Source organism: Heterodontus francisci, chromosome 7, assembly GCF_036365525.1.
Source record: "Heterodontus francisci isolate sHetFra1 chromosome 7, sHetFra1.hap1, whole genome shotgun sequence".
Classification (NCBI taxonomy): domain Eukaryota; kingdom Metazoa; phylum Chordata; class Chondrichthyes; order Heterodontiformes; family Heterodontidae; genus Heterodontus; species Heterodontus francisci.
The window spans coordinates 66070190-66093551 of record NC_090377.1 but is presented as its reverse complement, the minus strand read 5'-3'; the positions used below and the strand labels follow the sequence as shown (position 1 = coordinate 66093551).

Genomic DNA, 23362 nt, shown 5'->3' with positions numbered 1-23362 from the left:
TAAGGGCCTCAATTGGCCTCTGGGCAGGAAGGCCATCATCGGCCTATCCCACCCCTGACTTAATTGCAGTGCAATAGGAAAGTGGCAGGCCCACAACCCCCCGCCTCCCATCGCAACTCTATGCCCCCCCCCCCCCACCTCCCATCCCATCTATGGGGGGCCCAGCCATATTCCTGAACCAGTTGAAACCACTTGGAAATGTCAAATGGTCTTAACTGGTCTTTTCTGCTCTCAACTGCAAGTAAGTGGTCTCAACTGGTGAAGTCTGGATACAACCAGGATAACTGGCAATCTTAAAATAAAAGCAAAATACTGCGGATGCTGGAAATCTGAAACAAAAACAAGAAATGCTGGATTCACTCAGCAGGTCTGGCAGCATCTGTGGAAAGAGAAGCAGAGTTAACGTTTCGGGTCAGTGACCCTTCTTCGGAACTGACAAATATTAGAAAAGTCACAGATTATAAACAAGTGAGGTGGGGGTTGGGCAAGAGATAACAAAGGAGAAGGTGCAGATTGGACCAGGCCACATAGTCACTGAGGAAGGAGATGTGGCTGTGAAAACGAGTTTTGGTAGATACCTTATCAAACACCAGGAGGGAAATAGAAAGCAATGAAGGTGAACAAGGTAAAAGAGACAAACGAAAATCCCGTCGGAGAGAAGAGCAGAACTTCTTCAAGGTAGGCATTCCTGGAAGAGAAGTGGCAGTGAATTAAACACTAAAATAAAAGCAAAATACTGCGGATGCTGGAAATCTGAAACAAAAACAAGAAATGCTGGATTCACTCAGCAGGTCTGGCAGCATCTGTGGAAAGAGAAGCAGAGTTAACGTTTCGGGTCACTGGCAATCTTAACTGGTAACCAATTGGTATTCCCAGTTGCCCAGACAACTTTAACTGGAACCATTTGGGCTCATCTGGTACCAGTTGGCTTGCTATCTGGTTAATCTGGAACCAGTTGGCAGGCAAAGTAGAACTGGTTGGAATTAAGTGAAGCGACTAGTCATACAGTTGCTTCAACTGTAACCAGTTGGCAGGCAGAATCTTTGAACTGGAAAATATTACGGATAATCAAACCAGTTGAATCCAACTGGATTGACTTAATTGAACCAGTAAGACTGCCTACAACTTAAAAAATGCCCCTGTGGGGGAACCATTTAATGATTTCTGTCATCACAGGATGCTGTCATGATTTTTTCACACCTAACTAGCACTGGTGTTGAATATTGTCATGCACAGCAAAGGCATGTTCTATTCATGACTTCAAACATGGAACCCATTCAGCATAGAATCTTCTGGAGCAGAATTTTCTTTTTAAATGAACCACAATGGACATTAAAATGCTGCAATAAGATGGCTGCTGAGGGTTAGGTGACTTTTGCAATTTTGGCCCAGACTTAGAACTATTTCAAACATCCAGAAAGTTCCTAACTGAATGAGCTTGGGTGGAGTGCCTCCCTTGGATGGACATGCCAAGAAGAAACCATTTATGGAATTCACACCTCCTATTGTTTGTGGTCTGACCCAAAATTCAGTATCTATGGTCTCCTAGACTCATTGTCTCCGAGTTCGAAACGTAACAGAAAGTTGTAAGAAAACAATTAAATCCTGAGTAGGTGCGAATGGCCATCATCCATCCCCCATTGTGTAGCAATAACTTTGAACTTCAAATCATTTTGGATGGGCAATAGAAGCATTGATCAGATGGTCACATGACCAATCACAGATCTTATTACTCCAAGCACCAGGGAGAAACTGTTCAGTCTGCATACCACCAACTGAAGAGACAGCAACAAAGGCAGAACCCCTATGCCTTAAATTGGAGACCACAACATCTTAAGGTCTCCAAGCCTGTTCCTTTTCAAGTCCACTAATACAGAAAACCGGCCTCCTGGTAATGAGACTACAAGCAACTAACTGCATGACCTGCTGAAAATCCAACTCTTCGAGACTATCTCACAATGACTTCGATATACAACTCTGGCTATCGAATCCACCTAACTACACTTCAGGAGTGAAAACGCCTTCTTCACTGGGCCTGCAACACATGTCTTTTCCCCAAGATGAGCTGAATCACGTGTCTTAAAAACTATTCCTTTGGTTATAATTGGTAAAAGTGCACTATCCTTTTCAACAGCTTTCTTTCTCAACTATGTGTGTGTGTGGCATCAGACTTTCAGGTTGAAGGTGGGAATAATAATAATCCTTTTATTTAAACCCATGTAAGTTATTCAAATTGGCCATACACTCAGGGTTTAAAAAACACACACATCCTGCTTTTCAAAAACATACTGATTACGGACAGTAAAGGGAAGAAAACTGGGGTTTCAGTTCTCTCTCAATTTTTTCCGTAACACTATCAATTCATTTGCAACATTCCAATATTCCAAGGGCTGTGCTTAAGAACATTAGAACATAAGAACTAGGAGCAGGAGTAGGCAATTCAGCCCATCGAGCCTGCTCTGCCGTTCAATACAATTATGGCTGATCTCATCTCGGCCTCAACTCCACTTTCCTGCCCATTCTCCATAACCCTTCAACCCTTTACTAATTAAAAATCTGTCTATCTCCTCCTTAAATTTACTCAATGTCCCGGCATCCACCGCACTCTGGGGTAGTGAATTCCAGACTCACAACCCTTTGAGAGAAGTAATTTCTCCTCATCTCTGTTTTAAATCTGCTACCCCTTATCCTAAAACTATGACCTAGATTGCCCCACCAGTGGAAACGTCCTCTCTACGTCTACTTTGTCAATCCCCTTAATCATCTTATATACCTCAATTAGATCTCCTCTCATTCTTCTAAACTCTAGAGAGTAAAGGCCTAAACTGCTCAATCTCTCTTCATAAGACAAACCCCTCATCTCTGGAATCAATCTAGTGAACCTCCTCTGAACTGCCTCCAATGCAACTACATCCCTCCTCAAGTAAGGGGACCAAAGCTGTACGCAATACTCGAGGTGCCGTCTCACTAATGCCTTGTACAGTTGCAACAACACTTCCCTACTTTTATACTCTATTCCTTTGGTAATAAATGCCAAAATTCCATTTGCCTTCCTTATTACCTGCTGCACCTGCATACTAGTTTTCTGTGAATCATGCACGAGGACACCCAGATCCCTCTGCACCGAAGCACTCTGATGTTTCTCTCCATTTAGATAATAATTTGCCTTTCTATTCTTCCAACCCAAATGGATAACCTCACACTTATCCACATTAAACTCCGTCTGCCAAATTTTGGCCCATTCACCTAACCTATCCATATCCATTTGTAAATTTCTTATTTCTTTATAGCAACTTACTATCCCACCTATTTTAGTATCATCTCACCCCTGCCAACAAAGTCTTTCTCTTTAAAGGTTTCGTGGGCATTTTCTTCTCCAGTTGTTGGGCTTAACATTGCACTGCAAAATCTTCTAATGGTGATTTTGCAAACTCATCCATCAAGAGTGGGACATTTTGCATGAGAAGAAACTTATGCACTACCTGTGAGATAATTCCCCTATACCCTTTAAGCTGTTGTTTCATTCGTGAATTGCATGCCTCAAAGGGAAAGCCTGAATGGGTCCACAAGGGGCCTCAAGTGGCTACACTTTTGGGAACTGCACATTAAATGTCATGGCTCCTGAGCCATATAGGATTTGTACCCTGCCAGCAAATGAATATGTCAATATATTACACTTTTGTACCTCATCAACAGGGATTGATTTTTGTAACAAAAGGAAAGAAATCTGCACAAGTAGAACCCAGTGACTGAAATAAATCTCTGGGAGTATCCCACTTAAGCATGGCAGACTGTAGAATAGTAGCCACATGTACCATTCTGAAGTCTTCCTGTATTTCCTCTCAGCTAATGGTCTCGGGGCACTCGCAACAAAACCTGACAGCTTAATGGATTTCAGACGGTCATCTATCACAGCTAAACTTAGGGGAATTCCAATGTAAAATTCACTGTCTGCTGAGGAAAGTTAATTGTCTGACATAACCCAATAGAAGTCAGTGCATGAAATCTGGGGGAGTCCCCCCAATATTGGAAAATGTGATAGGTTGAAAAAAGCGCTAGGTTCCTTGACACCTCTTACTGCCCTCTCCTCCTGCAGTCCCAAACTCTTGCAGCATTTCATTATCTGTCCTGTCCACATGATCACAGACATCTTTTGGATACCTGACAATGAGGTCTACTGCTTTCCCAGGATGGTAGCACAAGCCATATCCATGACATCCATTGAATTGGACTGTATTCTTCATTGCTGCATGGGCTGGAGAATCTACACAGCAGCAAAATGCAAACAACCTGCTGGTAACCATTCCCCCCCCACCAGCCACCCCCCCCCCCCCCCCACCCCCGCTCAATTCCATAACACTCCTTCATCAGTTTGCTCACTTCTTTTACAAATTTGTGTAGGAACATTTGCATTTTGGGTACGCACTTTCTGAATCATAATCCAGCTAGAATAAGATTAGTTGTTCTTAGTTTTGGGTTGGAGCTCATTAATCCTTAAATATGTAGGTCATTATAAATATTTAGAAGACTTAAAAATTGGGAGTCCATCAGAATTGATAATGTATGAAAAGTTATTTTTATTACTAAGTGGCTGTCAGAACTTGAGTATTGCAGAAAAAAGAGACATATTGTGGAAACGTTTCGTCTTGGACTCATCAGGACAGATGCAAGAATGCCAAATTTCAAAGGGAGCAACAATTTATACCGCTTGAGAAAAGGGTGCTAATTGGTTGGCAAATTGATTCTGATTGGTCGAGACATTGCCATGGAGAATGCACCAGGGAATTATTATCCCCCACACTTCGTTTAATTCAAAAAAAGGTGCAACACCTGGACATGTTCCTTTTGCCTGCAAAGGACAGGTCCCAGTGCATGGATATATGTAGCTTCTAGCAGGCGTAAGTCATAGAGTCATTTGTGGCACAGAAGGAGGCCATTTGGCCCAACGAGTCCATGCCAGCATGAACAGGATGATGCCATCAGGCCAAAAAGGCATTCTGGCTACCACACAAATGTGTAATGTGGTATATGAATTCCAGTGCTGGTGCGATGCCAGGTATGCAGGCTGTACGTCTCAACAACTGGTGGGTCGTATCAAACAGCACGTCCCTTACATGTTCACGATAGCCAGAGTACTCAACCAGCCCATACTTGTAAAACTCAGAATACAATGTCTAAAATTAGATGTGATTCTGCGATTGGACAGCACTTACTGAACAATCCTGCATGTGCTATGAATTACCCCAGCAACCAATTTAAGATTATTGGTTGAGCTTGCAATGTGGCTCACTTTTGCTTGCTAGAAGTTACATATATCTATATGCAGGGACCTGTCCTCTGTAGGCAAAAGGAACATGTCCAGGCTTTGTAACTTTTTTTGAATTAAACAAAGCATGGGGTAATGCCTCGACCAATCAGAGGCGATTTGCCAACCAATTAGCACCCTTTTCTCATGCAGTCTAAATTGTTGCCTCCTTTGGAATTTGGCATTCTTGTGTCTGTCCTGATGAGTGCAAGATGAAAAGCTTTGACAGTATGTCTCTTTTTTCAACAATACTGAAGTTGTCCTTCTGCCTCCATGCTCTTGTAATAGTTGGCATCATATACATCCTCAATATTTCCCAATACAGATTTTGTACAGGTTTCCCTGTATGTTAGGTTCTGTTTTATATCGTCTTTCTGAAGGAGTGTGAAGTCAGATCTACAGTGACAAAAAAATTGCCATTGTTCAGGTCTTTAACACATTTCCATTGACAATTGGGGCATAGAACTTTATCTTTAGCAAGAACTCTGAATGCACTAACATAACAGTAGCAATACAGACAGTAGAAGTGGAAGCATAGATGATCTACATTGCTGCAAAACATTTTCCAGAGAACTGATTTGTTGCACTTTAATACCAATCTCCCAAACAATGTGTTTACAATCTCCAGGAGATGCATCACGGCAATAGATGATAAACAGTGCCTCATGGAGAAGGATAATATCAACAATAACGCCTTTGTATTCGACCTTTCACTTTTAACAAAGAACGGCTCATCTTTATACTTCTGGAAGAAATCTCCAGCTGTTCTTTCACCGGCATCAGGATTTTGTTCATTCTCTTCATCTTCAAGTTCAGCACCATCTGCAAAGAGAGCATGCAGTGAGCAAAAGCTACCCAATAGGCTGGAAGATAAGTTTAACATTCCTCAGCTGTTTTGTGAAGAATTTAGGAACATTTACGGCTATAGCTGTGCTGAAACATTCAGTGAGGGATGCCCTTCATAATCCCAACCATGATAACCATGATGCATACTGATGAACAAGAATTTTTTCATGCCTCTCAGCGTGAAATTAAGTGCTTCGATTTTCCATTGCTATTTTCAAATTCCTGAGATTCATTCACAATAAGAAATCATACTTGTATCTGACTCCTCTATCAGAGATCCTTCATAAGCCACCTCTTCATCAACACCCTCTTCCAGTGGACCACTTTCTCTGGCTTACTGGAAAAGAAATAGTCCATGAGGAATTTAATTGACTTGAAATTTTCAGTAGCTATCTTAGCCTCCAAAGCTGTCTACCCATGTACTGGTTGGTTGGTGTAAGAAAGATTAATGCCTTACTGAAGAAGAAACCGCTGAACCTTCATGCTCTCCATCTGAGCTGTCACCTTCCAGAACCTCGCCCTGTCATTGTTGCATAAGAATTTCCATCACTTGATACTCAAGCTGGGCCGCTTCATGTTGCTGGGATGTCTGGACCAAGTCATCACTGACCACTGTGCGCTGCGCTTTGCCGTGCGCCACTGGTTGTCTTGCCCGCAGTGCCCACCTCCATCGAGTCGATCCTGGAACCGCAAGGTCTCCATGTGGCTCCATATAAGCTTTGTACCTGAGTTTATGACCTCCTGTCCATGGTATTGTTACACAGGTGGTTTCTGTTTAGCCATAATGGCCTGCTGATAAATCTGCATGTAAATGAAACCAGGGAAAAATGTTCAGATGTTTGATTACAAAATCAATTAGAGAAAATGTTGGAAAAAAATTCTCCACAGCTCAGGTCACCTGATCAATGTGCCCTGATGTCTATTTGCATTCTCTAGATAAACAGGTTGATTGTGTTTGCTGAGTCTGTAAGCAAGGCTCCAACTTCCTTTGATTTTGGAACTAAATGGACAGTTTTACTGTACAAATTCTCAATGCTTAATTCTGGAGAAATACTATAGGTGTCCTATTGTTTAGCACTACGCTTTTACAGCATTGCATCATTAAGTGTTCTTTTAGGCAAACAGACGTCACACAAGGTCACCCCTATACCCTTTCACCTGAATTTAACATATTTCCATAAGAGATTTTTACTTTCAATGATTTAAAATTATTGTTCAAATGAATTTACATGGGAAGAAAATTATAAAAGTTAAATGGCCTTGCAATCGTATTCGTTTATAAAATCTGAACCCTACACACAGAATAATTCCAAGACATGTAATTATAACTTTGTTTATAAACTTTGAAACTTTAGAATATTTTTCCACTTTACCCATGGCTGCCTGCGTGCTGTCCTGGTCCTCGCAGGTCTGGAATGCACTGCCCGACAGTGTGGTGAAGGCAGGTTCAATTGAAGCATTCAAAAGGGAATTAGACTGTTATATGAAAAGGAAGAATGCGCAGGGTTTCGGGGAGAAGGCGGGGGAATGAATATAAGTGAATTGATCTTTCAGAGAGCTGGTGGCCTCCTTCTGCACTGTAACAATTCTGTGACTCTGTGATTCTCGCAGGCTACCCATCCCCACCCCAGCCACTTCCCGCTGTCTCCCGCTCCTGCGCTCTCGCCCACCCCCCATGATCGCAGCAATATGCCGGAGCAACAAGGCTCCTCCCCCCGCCGATCCCGGATACATGCCAGTGCATGGAGCCTCCCCCACCCCTACCACCTCCCAACGTTCCCACAGTATTTCTTCCATACTGGTTCCATGAGGTTTTTGGGTGGAGACTTGGTTGAAAGCAGCTCCAGCTGCAAAGGAACAGAAGTTCTGCCCTCCCTACTCAAATAACGCATGCTGATTGGCCAGGGTGATGGCAATTATCAGAAGCAGCCAATGAGCAGAACAACCACCTCCAGTATAATAAAAGCAAAATACTGCGGATGCTGGAAATCTGAAACAAAAACAAGAAATGCTGGAATCACTCAGCAGGTCTGGCAGCATCTGTGGAAAGAGAAACAGAGTTAACGTTTCGGGTCAGTGACCCTTCTTCGGAACTGACAAATATTAGAAAAGTCACAGATTATAAGCAAGTGAGGTGGGGGTGGGGCAAGAGGTAACAAAGGAGAAGGTGCAGATTGGACCAGGCCACATAGCTGACCAAAAGGTCACGGAGCAAAGGCAAACAATATGTTAATGGTGTGTTGAAAGACAAAGCATTAGTACAGATTAGGTGTGAATACACTGAATATTGAACAGCAGCAAGTGCAAACCTGAAAAAAACCCTGAAAAAAACAGTGGGTAAGCAAACTGAACAAACTAAGATGAAATGAAATAAATGCAAAAAAAGATAGTAAAAAATGTAAAAAAGAATGTAAAAAAAAGGAAGAAAAAATAACTAAAAATGAAAGTAAAATGGGGGGCTGTCATGCTCTGAAATTATTGAACTCAGGCGCTTGGGGTCCAAGGTGTACTAGCTAGATGGATAAAGAACTGGCTGGGCAACAGGAGACAGAGAGTAGCAGTAGAAGGGAGTTTCTCAAAATGGAGACGTGTGACCAGTGGTGTTCCACAGGGATCCGTGCTGGGACCACTGTTGTTTGTGATATACATTAATGATTTGGAGGAAAGTATAGGTGGACTGATTAGCAAATTTGCAGACGACACTAAGATTGGTGGAGTAGCAGATAGTGAAGGGGACTGTCAGAGAATACAGCAGAATATAGATAGATTGGAGAGTTGGGCAGAGAAATGGCAGATGGAGTTCAATCAGGGCAAATGCGAGGTGATGCATTTTGGAAGATCCAATTCAAGAGTGAACTATACAGTAAATGGAAAAGTCCTGGGGAAAATTGATGTCCAGAGAGATTTGGGTGTTCAGGTCCACTGTTCCCTGAAGGTGGCAACGCAGGTAAATAGAGTGGTCAAGAAGGCATACGGCATGCTTTCCTTCATCGGACGGGGCATTGAGTACAAGAGTTGGCAGGTCATGTTACAGTTGTATAGGACTTTGGTTCGGCCACATTTGGAATACTGCGTACAGTTCTGGTCGCCACATTATCAAAAGGATGTGGATGCTTTGGAGAGGGTGCAGAGGAGGTTCACCAGGATGTTGCCTGGTATGGAGGGCGCTAGCTATGAAGAGAGGTTGAGCAGATTAGGATTATTTTCATTAGAAAGACGGAGGTTGAGGGGGGACCTGATTGAGGTGTACAAAATCATGAGAGGTATAGACAGGGTGGATAGCAAGAGGCTTTTTCCCAGAGTGGGGGTTTCAATTACTAGAGGACACGAGTTCAAAGTGAAAGGGGAAAAGTTTAGGGGGGATATGCGTGGAAAGTTCTTTACGCAGAGGGTGGTGGGCACCTGGAACGCATTGCCAGCGGAGGTGGTAGATGCGGGCACGATGGAGTCTTTTAAGATGTATCTAGACAGATACATGAATGGGCAGGAAGAAAAGAGATACAGAACCTTAGAAAATAGGCGACATGTTTAGAGAGAGGATCTGGATCGGCGCAGGCTTGGAGGGCCGAAGGGCCTGTTCCTGTGCTGTAATTTTCTTTGTTCTTTGTTCAGTCCGGCAGGCTCTAGTGTGCCTAATCGGTAGATGAGATGCTGTTCCTCGAGCTTGCGTTGATGTTCACTGGAACACTGCAGTAATCCCAGGACAGAGATGTGAGCATGAGAGCAGGGGGGAGTGTTGAAATGGCAAGCAACCGGAAGCTCAGGGTCCTGCTTGCGGACTGAGCGGAGATGTTTCGCAAAGCGGTCACCCAGTCTGCGCTTGGTCTCCCCAATGTAGAGGAGACCACACTGTGAGCAGCGAATACAGTATACTACATTGAAAGAAGTACAAGTAAATCGCTGCTTCACCTGAAAGGAGTGTTTGGGGCCTGGGATAGTGAGGAGAGAGGAGGTAAATGGGCAGGTATTACACCTCCTGCGATTGCAGGGGAAGGTGCCCTGGGACGGGGACGAGGTGGTGGGGGTAATGGAGGAGTGGACCAGGGTGTCGCGGAGGGAACGATCCCTTCGGAATGCTGACAGGGGAAGGGAGGGGAAGATGCGACTGGTAGTGGCATCACGCTGGAGGTGGCGAAAATGGCGGAGGATGATCCTTTGGATATGGAGGCTGGTGCAGACGCAGTCTCTTCACACATAGTACTGGTTGCTGAAGATTGCTGTGTGCAGTTGGTTCTCTAAATCTGAGTGGGAAAATCATTTGGCGGTTCAATTTCTCATCTATTTTTAAGGGAGGTTTGGAGAGGGAGATCTAAATCAGATTGGGGCAGAAAAAATATAAACAATTTTTAATGCAGATCTGAGACTTATTTGCGCCTTCAGCTTTTAATTGTTTTATTATCATGTCTGTGTTTGCTTTCTTTCAATTACTGCAGGATAATTTCTGCAGGATTTTGGACATCAAAAATTTTGACCTGAAATATAATCATGCTTCAAAGGTGTAACTGGTCCACTGGATCCCAGGCAAATCGATTGAGTATGACTCTGGGTTGGAGGGAAGCAAGACTCAAATCCTCAGGCTGTCAGGTAAGAACTAGTTTTTCACCAATTGGGACGAGATTTGTGAATCAATTTTGTAACCAAGTTTTTTTATTTGCCTGAAAATGTGATTTAAAGGCCCGAACAAGTATACATGGGATGTATTTTGTAAGCAGCTTTGTTCTTGCAGACTCCCATGAAGAGATCAGGGAGAAGGTGCAGTGCAGCTCAAGATGGCCAGGATTGTAGATACCACTGTTGAGGAGAGCAGCAGTGGCGGTGATCTGCCCCTATCAATTGTGGCCAGGACACAGAAGGCACTTGAGGATGCAAGTGCAGCCAGGGTTATTCTCCTTGATTTCCACAGCAAATAGTTAAAAAAATCTCAAATCAAAGCTAGATGGGTGTGATTTCAAATTTTCCAATATTTCTTGTCTGACAGAAGGAGAAGTCTGTGTGAAAGGAGGCTTTGATTAAGGACACAGCTTCCTGGTCCAAGAAGAAGCAGCTGGAGGCGGAAACTTCCCTACAGGAAGAGGAGGTTGAGCCTGACCCATTAAAACCTGTGCCTTCCCAATCCCGAAAGCTGGAGAAGGCAAAGTCAAAGATCAGGAGTCTCAAAGAAAGGAGGGCAGCCCTCTGGCAGAAGGTGGAGAACATGGAGGCGATGAACCTTAAGCTCCAGGGGGAAATTGTGCAGCTGTCAGAAAAAGATGAGATATAATGTTATTTTAATGTTACACACCTCTTTCTCTGACCAATACAATGCTGTCTGATTGGAAACAGATGATGGAGTAAATTGGCGTTGCGCAAATGGCCTCCCAACTCTGATATATGAATGATGCCAATTATTTTCCTCATGTTGCAGACATGCCTAGGCATGGTGGTGCACCCCCAGCACCATGCGAGCAAACAGCGTCGGACATGCCTGCACCCCCAGCACCAACCAGGCAGAGTCAGCAAGCTCCATTCTTATGGAGCATGAGAGGCCAGCGAGCAGCTGTATACTGCAATTGATGGCAAGGTAATGATTCTTATCATTGTTGATTTCAGCAGAAGGTGATGTATCATTATGACATTTGGTGCAGTGCTAAACGTGCCTCCATACTGACTTGAGTCATTCAGTGAGACTGAATCATTTAATAATCTGTCCTCACGTAGAATCTGTAGTTAATTAGAGTCTGTATTATCTGCTGATTTTAAATGTAGGGTACTGAGAATGTCCCTGATCTTACAGGTGCGACTATTGGGTGCTGTTGAGATCCCAGAAAGCCAAAGGACGAATTTGTTATTTAAGTCCCTGGCTGTTGACATCTGGGGGAGTGACGAGCTCAAGGAAAGGACGTTCTGTGGGAGAGTGTGCCAATGCTTTATCAACACTGGAGGTACTGCAAAACCTTCACTCTCACCACAGAAGTTAAATGAGGTTCAGGGTAACAACTGTAATAACCCATTAACCTGTATATTCTTTTTGTGCGATGTCCCCTTTAAGTGGACTGGGGAATATTGAAAAAGGGTGAATTGGTTTCCTGTTTATGACATCATTAGGTTCAAGTGACATGGGGATGAACTGCTAAAAAGCAAAGGGTAAACAGAAAGCTATTGCAATGGGGTCATTAGGGCTGTTTTATGTCAGGCAGTTCAGAACATCACAAATCTCCCTGACACCTGGGAGGCCTCTGTCACTTGTTTTGGAAGTCTGTGACCTTGTCTTTTTCTCTTATTTACAGCATGCTTCTACATCACCTCCAAACACAGGGTCTGAGTGAGGAATCTATCAAAAAAGAGCTCAGTAAGATGAACAATTACATCTCTGAGAAAATACAAGACCTCAATAGAAGACCAAAATCTGGAGAACCATCAAACGTCTAAATGTAATTAATGTTTAAGATTTGCATTTTGATTACAGCTGTAATTTAATGTTTTTGCACTTTAACTGCTGTGTTCGCTTATTTCTTGATTTCTGCACTGTGTTTAATTTGGTTTTTGCTATTTAACTGTGTTTTGTGTTTTTCTGCATCACAATAAAATTTGAAACAAAAAGCCCAGTCAAAAGTTTTTTTCAGCTTCACTGCATGATCACAGCAGACATCAGATTTTCACTTGTTAGTGATACTTATATAAACACTTTTCGCAAGTTAATATCCTGGTCTCAAATGGAACAAGTTAAGCCAGAAACCAGTCTACCTGGTCACAACTGTAACCAATATAATTTTCAACTGGAACCAGGTTCACTGGTCTCAACTGGAGCCAGTATAATTTTCAACCGGAATAAGTACAAATGGTCAAGTGGAACCAGTACAACTGGTCCAGTTTTCCCATTTTCCATGAACGAGTGGTTAAATTGGGCCAGTTCCAAATGGTTTGGATTTATCCATTAAATCCAGATATGCAGATGCATTCACTCATCTTTAACACCCAAGTAAGATCATTAAACTTTTTTCTCGATTGCTGCCATGACCTGGGGCGACATTCTGGACATTAACTGCCCTTGCTACCTGCTCTATCTTGAAGGCTTCCTGTCCCCGGTGGAAACATGGTGTCTTTCCTGGCCTTCAAATGTCTGATCAGTGCCTCCAGGGCAGCGTCACTAAAGTGGAGAGCCCTTTTCCTGTAGTGCTTTGACACCTCCCTTGAGCCTGAGTCTTCCACAGTGATTATCCAGCAGCCTGCAGTGTATTAGTGTAGCTTCCCCTTTATAGGGACTGTGCCTTTAAAAAGGGAAGGCTGCCTGAAGCACACGGTTTGCTCATAATGCTCATCGAGCCCCTGTGATGTGCAAAGGCTGCCAGCAGCACTACAGAAAGGAGTGCAGCATGGAATCTACTCAAGGCCACACTACAATCATGGAAATGAGGTAGGTGCACCAATTTTACATGCTGCCCAATTCATTTGGAACTGGTACAAGCAGGGCACAAATCGTAACCTCCATGCCCTAAATTCAAGGCACACTAATTTCTAGCCCTTTCTTTCCTATCAATCAACTGGCTTTCCATCTGTATTTCCTCTTATGCAATAACTCTGATTTCTTTTAAATAGGCCTCCTGTGAGATATCTTATTGGATGCAGTGCTCTTTTATTTATGCAATCAATCATTTGTTGAAAAAACTCGACATTTGTCAAACATGGCTTGCCTTCAACAAATTCATACCGGCTGTCCTTAATTATCCCAGGCAATTCTAAATTGTCACTAATTTGATGTCAAATTATGAATTCTAAGAGTTTGTCCGCAACAGAAATTAATACAATGATAAAATACGGTAGTTGCTGGAAATCTGAAATATAAACAGAAAATGCTGCAAATACTCAGCAGATCTGGTATCATCTGTGGAGAGAGAAACAGAGGTTAATGGCCTGGATTTTATGTCCTCCACACCCTCAGAAGCTGGCTGGGAGATGGGGGCACATAAATCGGGTGGGATGGTAGGGGTGCGATGTCCGTCACCCCCTACCCTGCTGCTATTTTACTAATGGCGGGAGAGGTGGCAAGCAGCCTGCCTGCCCTTAGGCCAATTAAGGCCCTTAAGTGGGCAATCATTAGCACCTTCCAAACCCACAACCTCTACCACCTAGAAGGACAAGGGCAGCAGATGCATAGGAACACCACCACTAACTAGACTACCACCTGCAAGTTCCCCTCCAAGCCACACACCATCCTGACTTGGAACAATATCACTGTTCCTTCACTGTCGCTAGGTCAAAATCCTGGAACTCCCTTCCTAACAGCACTGTTGGTGTACCTACCCCACATGGACTGCAGTAGTTCAAGAAGGCAGCTCACCACCACCTTCTGAAGGGCAATTAGGGATGGGCAATAAATGGTGGCCTAGCCAGCAACGCCCACATCCCATGAATGAATTAAAAAAAAATTAATGAACACTTAAGGGCCTCTTCCTGCCCCCTCTAGAACATTCCCCTTGCCCTGGCAATCGACCCCTCCCCACCCACCCCCCATAACTGCTGGGCCTGGCTGATTGGCCCAGGCAAGGCCCGACCCCATTAGCCTTATTCTTCAGCCACCATTGCTGGCTGGGTCTGAGGACTGCTGTGGTACCAGCAGTGGCCACCGCTCCCGGTGACGCTGCTGGGACTGAAGAGCTGCTGGCCCTCTAATTGACTGGCAGTTCTTGGAGGCTGCACATCCTGCCTCAGAAGGGTGGAAACCACGACTGCAGGCAGTTAATTGCCTGAGAACCATTAAATATGGTCATGGCTTCCAGGACTGGTGGAGCTGGGCTCGCCCCCAACTTTCCAGCCGCGGGGTGGGGCCACTGCCTTCTTGTAAAATCCCAGCCAATTTTCCAGGTTGATGACCTTTCATCAGAACTTAAATTAGACTAACTAGACTACAAGTGACACGCTTTATCTTTTGCTCCCTTCTTTAAAAAAATTAAGTTTTCTACTCTCCCATCCCCGGCACAAATTACATACCTAAAGTGATTTGAAAACTTGTGGTGGGAAATTTTCCTACATCTCTCTGATCACCATCAACAACCTTGTGTACATGGCATCCCTTACCCTATAACCTGGAAGGCAACACACCATTCAGGACTCATTGCTGTAGTTGGTTATTTTCCCTCACTAATGGAATCCACTATAGTTATTGTATTCCTGCACTTCACTTTCCTACTTTGACAACCCTTTTCTCCATGTTAATGTGGTTTTGCTTTTGGCTGTCCTTCTCTGAGTTGCTGTAATTGTCTCAGGCACTCAATTTGTCAATTCAAAATTCTCAGGGACCCTGCACTGCTTCATGTCTCTTCTTCCAACCTCAAAAGATGCTTTCCTCCTTAACACAAAAACAAAACACTGTGGATGCTGGAAATCTGAAATAAAAGCAGGAAATGCCAGAAATACTCAGCAGGTCTGGCAGCATCTGTGGAGAGAGAAACAGAGTTAACATTTCAGGTCAATGACCTTTGATCAGAACTCCAAAAGGTTAGAGATATAACAGATTTTCATCAAGTATAGAGGCAGGGAAAATAGTGGAGAGATAGCAGGGGAGAGGGAAGGAAAGAACAAAAGGGAAGGTCTGTGATAGGGTGGAAGGAAGGACAGATTAAATGACAAAAGTGATGGTAATGGGACAAGTAAAGAAACCAAAGATGTGTCCAGAGGAGCTGGAAATGGGAATAGCAGAATGATTAACAATAGCTGTTGTCCAAAAAAATGGGTGCAGAGGTTACACCATATTATGATACCCCTGCTCCTCCTCCTACTTTTGGACAGCCTCCTGTTCCAAGGTGCCATGATCAGCATTCTAGCTGTCCTTCTGATAGTTTTTGTTCAAATCCTCACAGGATCTTTGTTTCCTATCTCATCTGGATTCCCCTTACTCTCTACATTATTGATCTTACCAACACCATTCTGAACAAAGAACAAAGAACAGTACAGCACAGGAACAGGCCATTTGGCCCTCCAAGCCTGCGCCGATCTTGATGCCTGTCTAAACTAAAACCTTCTGCACTTCCAGGGACGGTATCCCTCTATTCCTATCCTATTCATGTATTTGTCAAGATGCCTCTTAAACGTCGCTATCGTACCTGCTTCCACCACCTCCCCCAGCAGCAAGTTCCAGATACTCACCACCCTCTGTGTAAAGAACTTGCCTCGCACATCCCCTCTAAACTTTGCCCCTCGCACCTTAAACCTATGTCCCCTAGTAACTGACTCTTCCACCCTGGGAAAAAGCTTCTGACTATCCACTCTGTCCATGCCACTCATAACTTTGTAAACCTCTATCATGTCGCCCCTCCACCTCTGTCGTTCCAGTGAAAACAATCCGATTTTATCCAACCTCTCCTCATAGCTAATGCCCTCCAGATCAGGCAACATCCTGGTAAACCTCTTCTGTACCCTCTCCAAAGCCTCCATGTTCTTCTGGTAGTGTGGTGACCAGAATTGCACGCAATATTCTAAGTGTGCCCTAACTAATGTCCTGTACAGCTGCAGCATGACTTGCCAATTTTTATACTCTATGCCCTGACCGATGAAGGTAAGCATGCCGTATGCTTTCTTGACTACCTTATCCACCTGCGTTGCCACTTTCAGTGACCTGTGGACCTGTACGCCCAGATCTCTCTGCCTGTCAATACTCCAAAGGGTTCTGCCATTTACTGTATACTTCCCACTTGTATTAGACCTTCCAAAATGCATTACCTCACATGTGTCCAGATTAAACTCCATCTGCCACTTCTCTGCCCAAGTCTCCAACCGATCTATATCCTGCTGTATCCTCTGACAATCCTCATCACTATCCGCAACTCCACCAACCTTTGTGTCGTCCTTTCTGATCCTGCGCTTCTCTATGAAGTGTAACCAAGTGGTCAGATGCTCCTCCTCCTTTCTTATGTGTCAGAGTGGCTCCAACTCACACTCCAGTTCAATGACTTTGAGCTGGAGAGATTTGAAACGGAGACGCCTACTGCAGATGTGTTTGCTCAGGACAGTCTCATTGTCCACAAATTCCCACAGTCCAGACACACAACATGCTCTGCCATATCTTAGTCGATATTATTTATATGTACTTTGTAGTCTATTGCAAGTTTTTTTACACATTAACTTGCACTAAGCATTATAACACTGGACAAAATTTTATGTATTTACTGCTATAAACTTACACAAACTACTACAAGTATTGGAGGCACAATGCAGCACAGCCTTCCCCTCTGCACTGAATTCCCACTCTCAACAAATTCCCAATGTTACACACTGCTTACAATGCACTCCATGTATGACAACTCTATGTGACCATTTTGCAGTCTGTTTACATTTATACACCTTTTCAAACTGTATTTCAAACCTTAATCTCTGCTCAGACTAAATTCCATGCTGTCTTGGCCTTTAGCATTCCACTGGTCTCTTTCTGCTCAAGTGCAAACTGAGGAATAAACTCAAATTTATATGTCTTTATTTACAGAATAGCTCAAGTGTCACATAAGAAAATGGCCAATCAGAGAACAGTGAATTATATAGACATATAAATTCATAATTAATTTATACTGACATAAACCAGCCCATAGGTAATGTACCAAATAAACAAGTTTGAGCAGTTTCTAAACTGTTTCTAGGACTGATTTAAATAAATGAAAGTCAAATTACTGAACATTTCAGGACTTTGGTCGCAGTTAGGTATTGTTATGGCCACACGGTGAGGAGTGAGTCATAGAGTCATAGAGTCGTGCAGCATAGAAACAGGCCCTTCGGCCCACGGCGTCCATGCCGACCATAAAGCCTATCTATACTAATCCCACCTGCCTGCATTAATTCCTTATCCCTCTATGCCTTGCTCATTCAAGTACCTGTCCAGATGCCTCTTAAATGTTGCTACTGTTCCTACTTCCACCACCTCCTCAGGCAGCTCATTCCAGATACCCACTATTCTTTGTGTGAAAAATTTACCCCTTTGATTCCCTTTAAATCTCCTTCCTCGCACCTTAAATCTATGCATTCTAGTTTTAGTCACCCCTACCATGGGTCTGGCTATCTACCCTATCTATGCCTCTCATAATTTTATATACCTCTATCATGTCCCCTCTCAGCATCCTTCATTCCAGGGAAAACAGACCCAGCCTATCCAATCTCTCTTTATAACTCAAGGCCTCCAAACCAGGCAACATCCTTGTGAATCTTTTCTGCACCCTCTCCAGCTTAATCACATCTTTCCTGTAGTGCGGCGACCAGAACTGCACACAGTACTCCAATGTGGCCTAACCAACGTTATGTACAACTGTAACATGACGTCCCAACTCTTGTACTCAATGCCTCGGCCGATGAAGGCAAGCATGCCATACGCCTTCTTCACCACCCTGTCTACCTGTGTTGCCACTTTCAGGAACTATGTACTTGCACCCCAAGGTCTCTCTGCTCAACAACACTCTCCAGGGCTCTGCCATTCACTGTATATGTCCTGCCCTGGTTTAACTTCCCAAAATGCATCACTTCGCACTTGTCTGCATTAAATTCCATTTGCCAATCCCTTGCCCACTTTCCCAGTTTATCTAGATCCTGTTGTAACCTTAGACAACCTTCTTCACTGTCCACTCTCCCACCAACTTTGGTGTCATCTGCAAACTTACTAATCATGCCCCCTACATTCACATCCAAGTGTGGGTGGTTCCCACTGTTCAACTCCCACCTGACTGCAGCAAGTGTTTTTGTTATTAGGGTTTTAATCCCTTTGTGTTTTATTTGCCTAATAAACAGACAGCGACAGGTTTTCTTGTAGGTTTAAAAACTGAAGATTAATTATTTATTGAGCAACATGCATATCTGCACCCACTCATGCATTCACTCACACACACACTCTCAAGAGAAGACAGATAGAAAAGTAGATGGTAAGAGGTGTACAGAGTTCAGGTTGTAAACGTATGTTGTTTCAGGAATAACCTGTGGGATCCTCCTCAGACAGTGAATTTTTAAAGTTGCAGGCATGTTTGCTGATTGTCTGGCATTCATTGGGCTGTTGCATTCTCCTGGTAGTTCACTTTGGGTTGAAGATGGTGCTGATGTCTTAGGTCAATTCTCACTGGTTGAAAAGTCGTTTTTGCAAGAGCACTCTCTTGTCTCTGTTGTAGCTCGCTTCCAAATTGTCTCAGCAGGGTTCAACTGTGTTGGCTGGAAATGATATCTCTCTCGTTCTCTCAGCCTTGCAGGAATTCAAGATGGCTTTTTGTTGCACTATGCGGTTGAAGAGAGACCAGGCTGATGTTGTTGTCTCTAGTCCTGTCCTGAAAAGACTCCCCCTTTGTTTCTCAAAACATTATCTTTTAAGGTGAATATTTTACAAGGGTTAGCTTTGCCCATGTGACTTCATCTTGGCTGGGCTGTCTAATGCCCTTGATGATGCCCCCATTCTGAGGAGATGAGGGTGGTTCACACTCCATTGTCAGGGAGGTTATTTGGAGATGAGAAGTCTGTGAAAGGTCTTGTCTCATTGTGTTTGAGTATAGCTCACATCCAGGTGTGCTTATCTGTTGCGTTTCCATGCAGATGGAGCTTAATTGGTTTTCCGTCTTAGCAGACACGGATGAGGATTTGAGGGCAAGAGATACTGAGGGTCATGTGTTTTGTCCTCCATTTTGTTGACAGCTCATTTTAAAAAACTCAATTTTGAATGCACCAATTTTCTTAGTAACCTATCATACTTTGTGTGAAAAAGTGCTTCTTGATTTTGCTACAGAATGGCCTAGCTTTAATTTTAAGACTATATCCCCTTGTTCTTGATTCTCCCACCAGTTCTCCTCCATACTCCAAAGCAATACTAAGGATTTCTGCTGACCCATGCTCAACGCCCCCTCCCGTGTGTCTCCCTGCAGAACCCCCCAATTCCAGGACCTACCTGAGGGCCGCTACCAGCATCTGTGACAGCCGGACTGTCTGATTGCTGTCAGCAGCTTGCAACTGCATGGCAATGGGGCTTGATGACCAATCGCCCTGAGGCATACATTGCAGTCACATTGTCTGTTTGTTCTCATAGTCGGACACTAACCAATTTCTCTCATGTTATGTCTCACTTAGAGGGAGTTCTGAAATAAAATGGGGTCGTCTATGTTACAATTTGCTAGGTTTATCATAAAAGTTTGAAACAGTATTTGGCAGCAAAAGTAGACAACTGTGCATATAGAAGATTTACTGAAGTGTATTTGTCCAAAAGGTATTAATGCTTCTTCATTCCTGACATGGGGTATGTGCATTTTGCCATTTGACTGCCATTTATATCAGGCAGCTATCAATTTGAAGCACATTTAGCTTTTACAACAGTGATTGTTAATTATTGTTTACTTACTGATGGCTTTGCTTAAGAACAATTCCCAAATATCACCGAGCTGAATTTAAAAAAAAGACACAGGAATGGAAATTACATTTAGTCTGGGATTCTGTTTTTCTATATTAATATAATCACATATCAAGGGAATGAACTGAAAGTTAAAACAATTATACCACTTGCAATTAATTTGATTGCATGCTCGTACAGTGCGAAAGTAACACAAGGGGATTTAAAAATTAAGTTATTTGATACATTACTTCTGACTACTTTGTGAAACATTCATAATTCATTTTCTAATTAAACACCAATGGTTTCCTCCTCAGCTGTAGTCAATATATTTAAGATGTGAGGGTACTGGAAAAAGAAGCACATTTCTTTTGGACTATGAACATAAAGCAGGCCATTTAGCCCAGCTGTTCCCTGCTAGTGGTTATGCTACTCCTGCGCCTTCCCATACGCTCCCATTTAATCCTGCCTACTACTATCAGCATCACCTTCCATTTCTTTCACTCTTACCTACCTTTGCCTTAAAGCAACACTGAGGATGGAGAATGGTGTGGCTGCACTCCCACCTCACCAGTTGTGTACGCAGCAAGAGCATTCATATTTGTGCTACCACTGGACACGGCATGAGGTGGCTGTGTGTCCATGTGCACTGCTCGGATGGGTGCAGGAACAGGTGGCTGTGTGTCCATGTGCACTGCTCGGATGGGTGCAGGAACAGGTGACTGTGTAACTGAACAGCAAGGAGAGGGTACCGCAGGTGGGGGAAGTGGAGCTTTGAACAGGCAGGCATATGTTCAGGAAGTTCAGGAAGGCTATTAAGGGACCACACGGGATACATGAGATGAGATAAGAAATACAGAATGCACTCCATTGAAACGTTACAAAAACGAAAGTGACCATTTAGATGGAAGGTTGTTCGCTGGACTGCAGCACATGTACTGCCTGCACACAGCAACTTACAACAGGGACTGCAGCACATGCAGTGCCCCAGACAATGGAAATGTTTTCAGAGCAACTTACAACGGGAGAGCAACTTACCTTGGAACAATCTCCTCTGTCTAATAAAAATGAAGCAAATCTCCAAAACGACTAAATAATTGAGATAAAATGCGAGAAAATGCCCGACGAAACCTCTCCTCCTTCCACTTTCAGAAACTCGCGCCGAAGCTTTGACGCATGCGTGAATATCAGAAGATTGACGCAAGCGTGAATATCCGGTGGCGTTGCATGAAGCGCATGCGCAGAGGCCGACCAGGCTCGTTGCCCGAGGAAGACGGTGTAACGCGATGACGTCACCGGCACATGCGCAAACTGGTCCTGGCAAGCCGGAACACAGCGCATGCGCAGAGAGCAGGAGACCGTCGGCGCTGGCCAGCGTTGTCAGGAATCACTTTGTATATTTAATGAATAGCCTTTCAGCTATATACAATAACATTACGATACAAACATAATGAATAACTTTTTACTTGCCTGAATTACATAGAAACAGAACATTTACACCACAGAAGGAGGCCATTCAGCCCATCATGTTTCTGCTGGCTGGAAAGAGTTATCCAGCCTAATCCGACTTTCTAGCTCTTGGTTCATAGCCTTTTAGGCTATGGCACTTCAAGTGCATATAAAAGTGCTTTTTAAATGCAATGAGTGTCCCTGTCTCTACCATACTTTCAAGCGTGTGAGTTCCAGACCTCCCCCCACCCTTCGGGTGAAAATATACTCCTCAACTGCCCTCTAATCCTTCTACCAATTACTTTATATCTATGACTCCTGGTTATTGACCTCTCTGCTATGGGGAAATAGGTCCTTCCTATCCACTCTATCTCAGTGCCTCATAATTTTATACAACTCAATTAAATCTTCCCTCAGACTTCTCTGTTCCAAGGAAAACAACTCCAACCTATCCATGTTAATGGTATAATAATTGTTTAATTGCAGGTCGGTGGTGGGCATTAATGTGAACCCCCAACAAATAGACACAAAATAAAACTGGGGTTGTGGGATTAGGAGATGCATGCTCTGTCAATATGCATAAAAATGTGTAAAGATTGGTTCCAGTTCTTTTCTTCACTAACTGGCTTTCTGGAATAGAACATGGAACACATAACATGGAATAGAAATGCTTGCCTAAATGTAAAGGTTGGAAGCTAAGAAAAAAAATGCACACAGTAAACCACAATCCTAGTAGCCATTGCGAAAAATGGCACAAAGCAAGTGAAAATTGTCAGGATATGATTGCCCTCTGATGTTCTCGGACTCTGAACCATATGACCAGTGGAAGAATGAAGTAGATATGTTGACACTGGTTACAAAGAGGAAGTATGGCCTTTGTGTTGTCGCTTCCGACCAGCAGTGAAATCAGAAGTGTTTTGTGAGCTGGATGCCCATCAGTTGGATAATGAGGAAGCTTTGAACCTTCTATTAGAATTCTTGGATGAATTTTACAAAAAAGATGATCTGTTAAAAGCCTATGAGGCACGGTCAGACTTTCATAGATTTTGGAAAACAGATAGCCATTCCATGGAGGAATATATCATGGATTTTAACAGATTGTATAAACGATTAACAAAATTCAATTTGGGGATCCCTGGAGCAGTACTCGTTTAAATTATTTGAGTGTGCTAAGGTGTCTCAGGCTCCTGCTTCTAACTGATGTTTGGTTCTCAGAGAGGCAGACCCCATTGGATCAGATCGCTGCTGCCTTGAAAAAATTCCTGGTGAAACAATCATTTCCTTCAGCTTTCATGAGCCATTCCTGGCTGATACAAATAATAGAGCACTCAATGATTGCCAAATGTTGAAATGGTCCACATACTGGCTGCAGACCAGGGTTAAAGAAGTAGAAGGAGGGTTAAAGTGCCTTTAACAGATCTGGCTCTTAAAGCAGAAGGCAGCAATAAGAG

The 23362-nt window shown here is 43.4% G+C and overlaps 1 pseudogene; it reads left to right on the top strand.

Annotated features, from left to right (window-relative positions):
• Window positions 1–10920: 10920 nt before the first annotated feature.
• LOC137372383 (BEN domain-containing protein 5-like) lies at window positions 10921–12559 on the top strand (annotated as a pseudogene).
• The last annotated feature ends 10803 nt before the right edge of the window (window positions 12560–23362 follow it).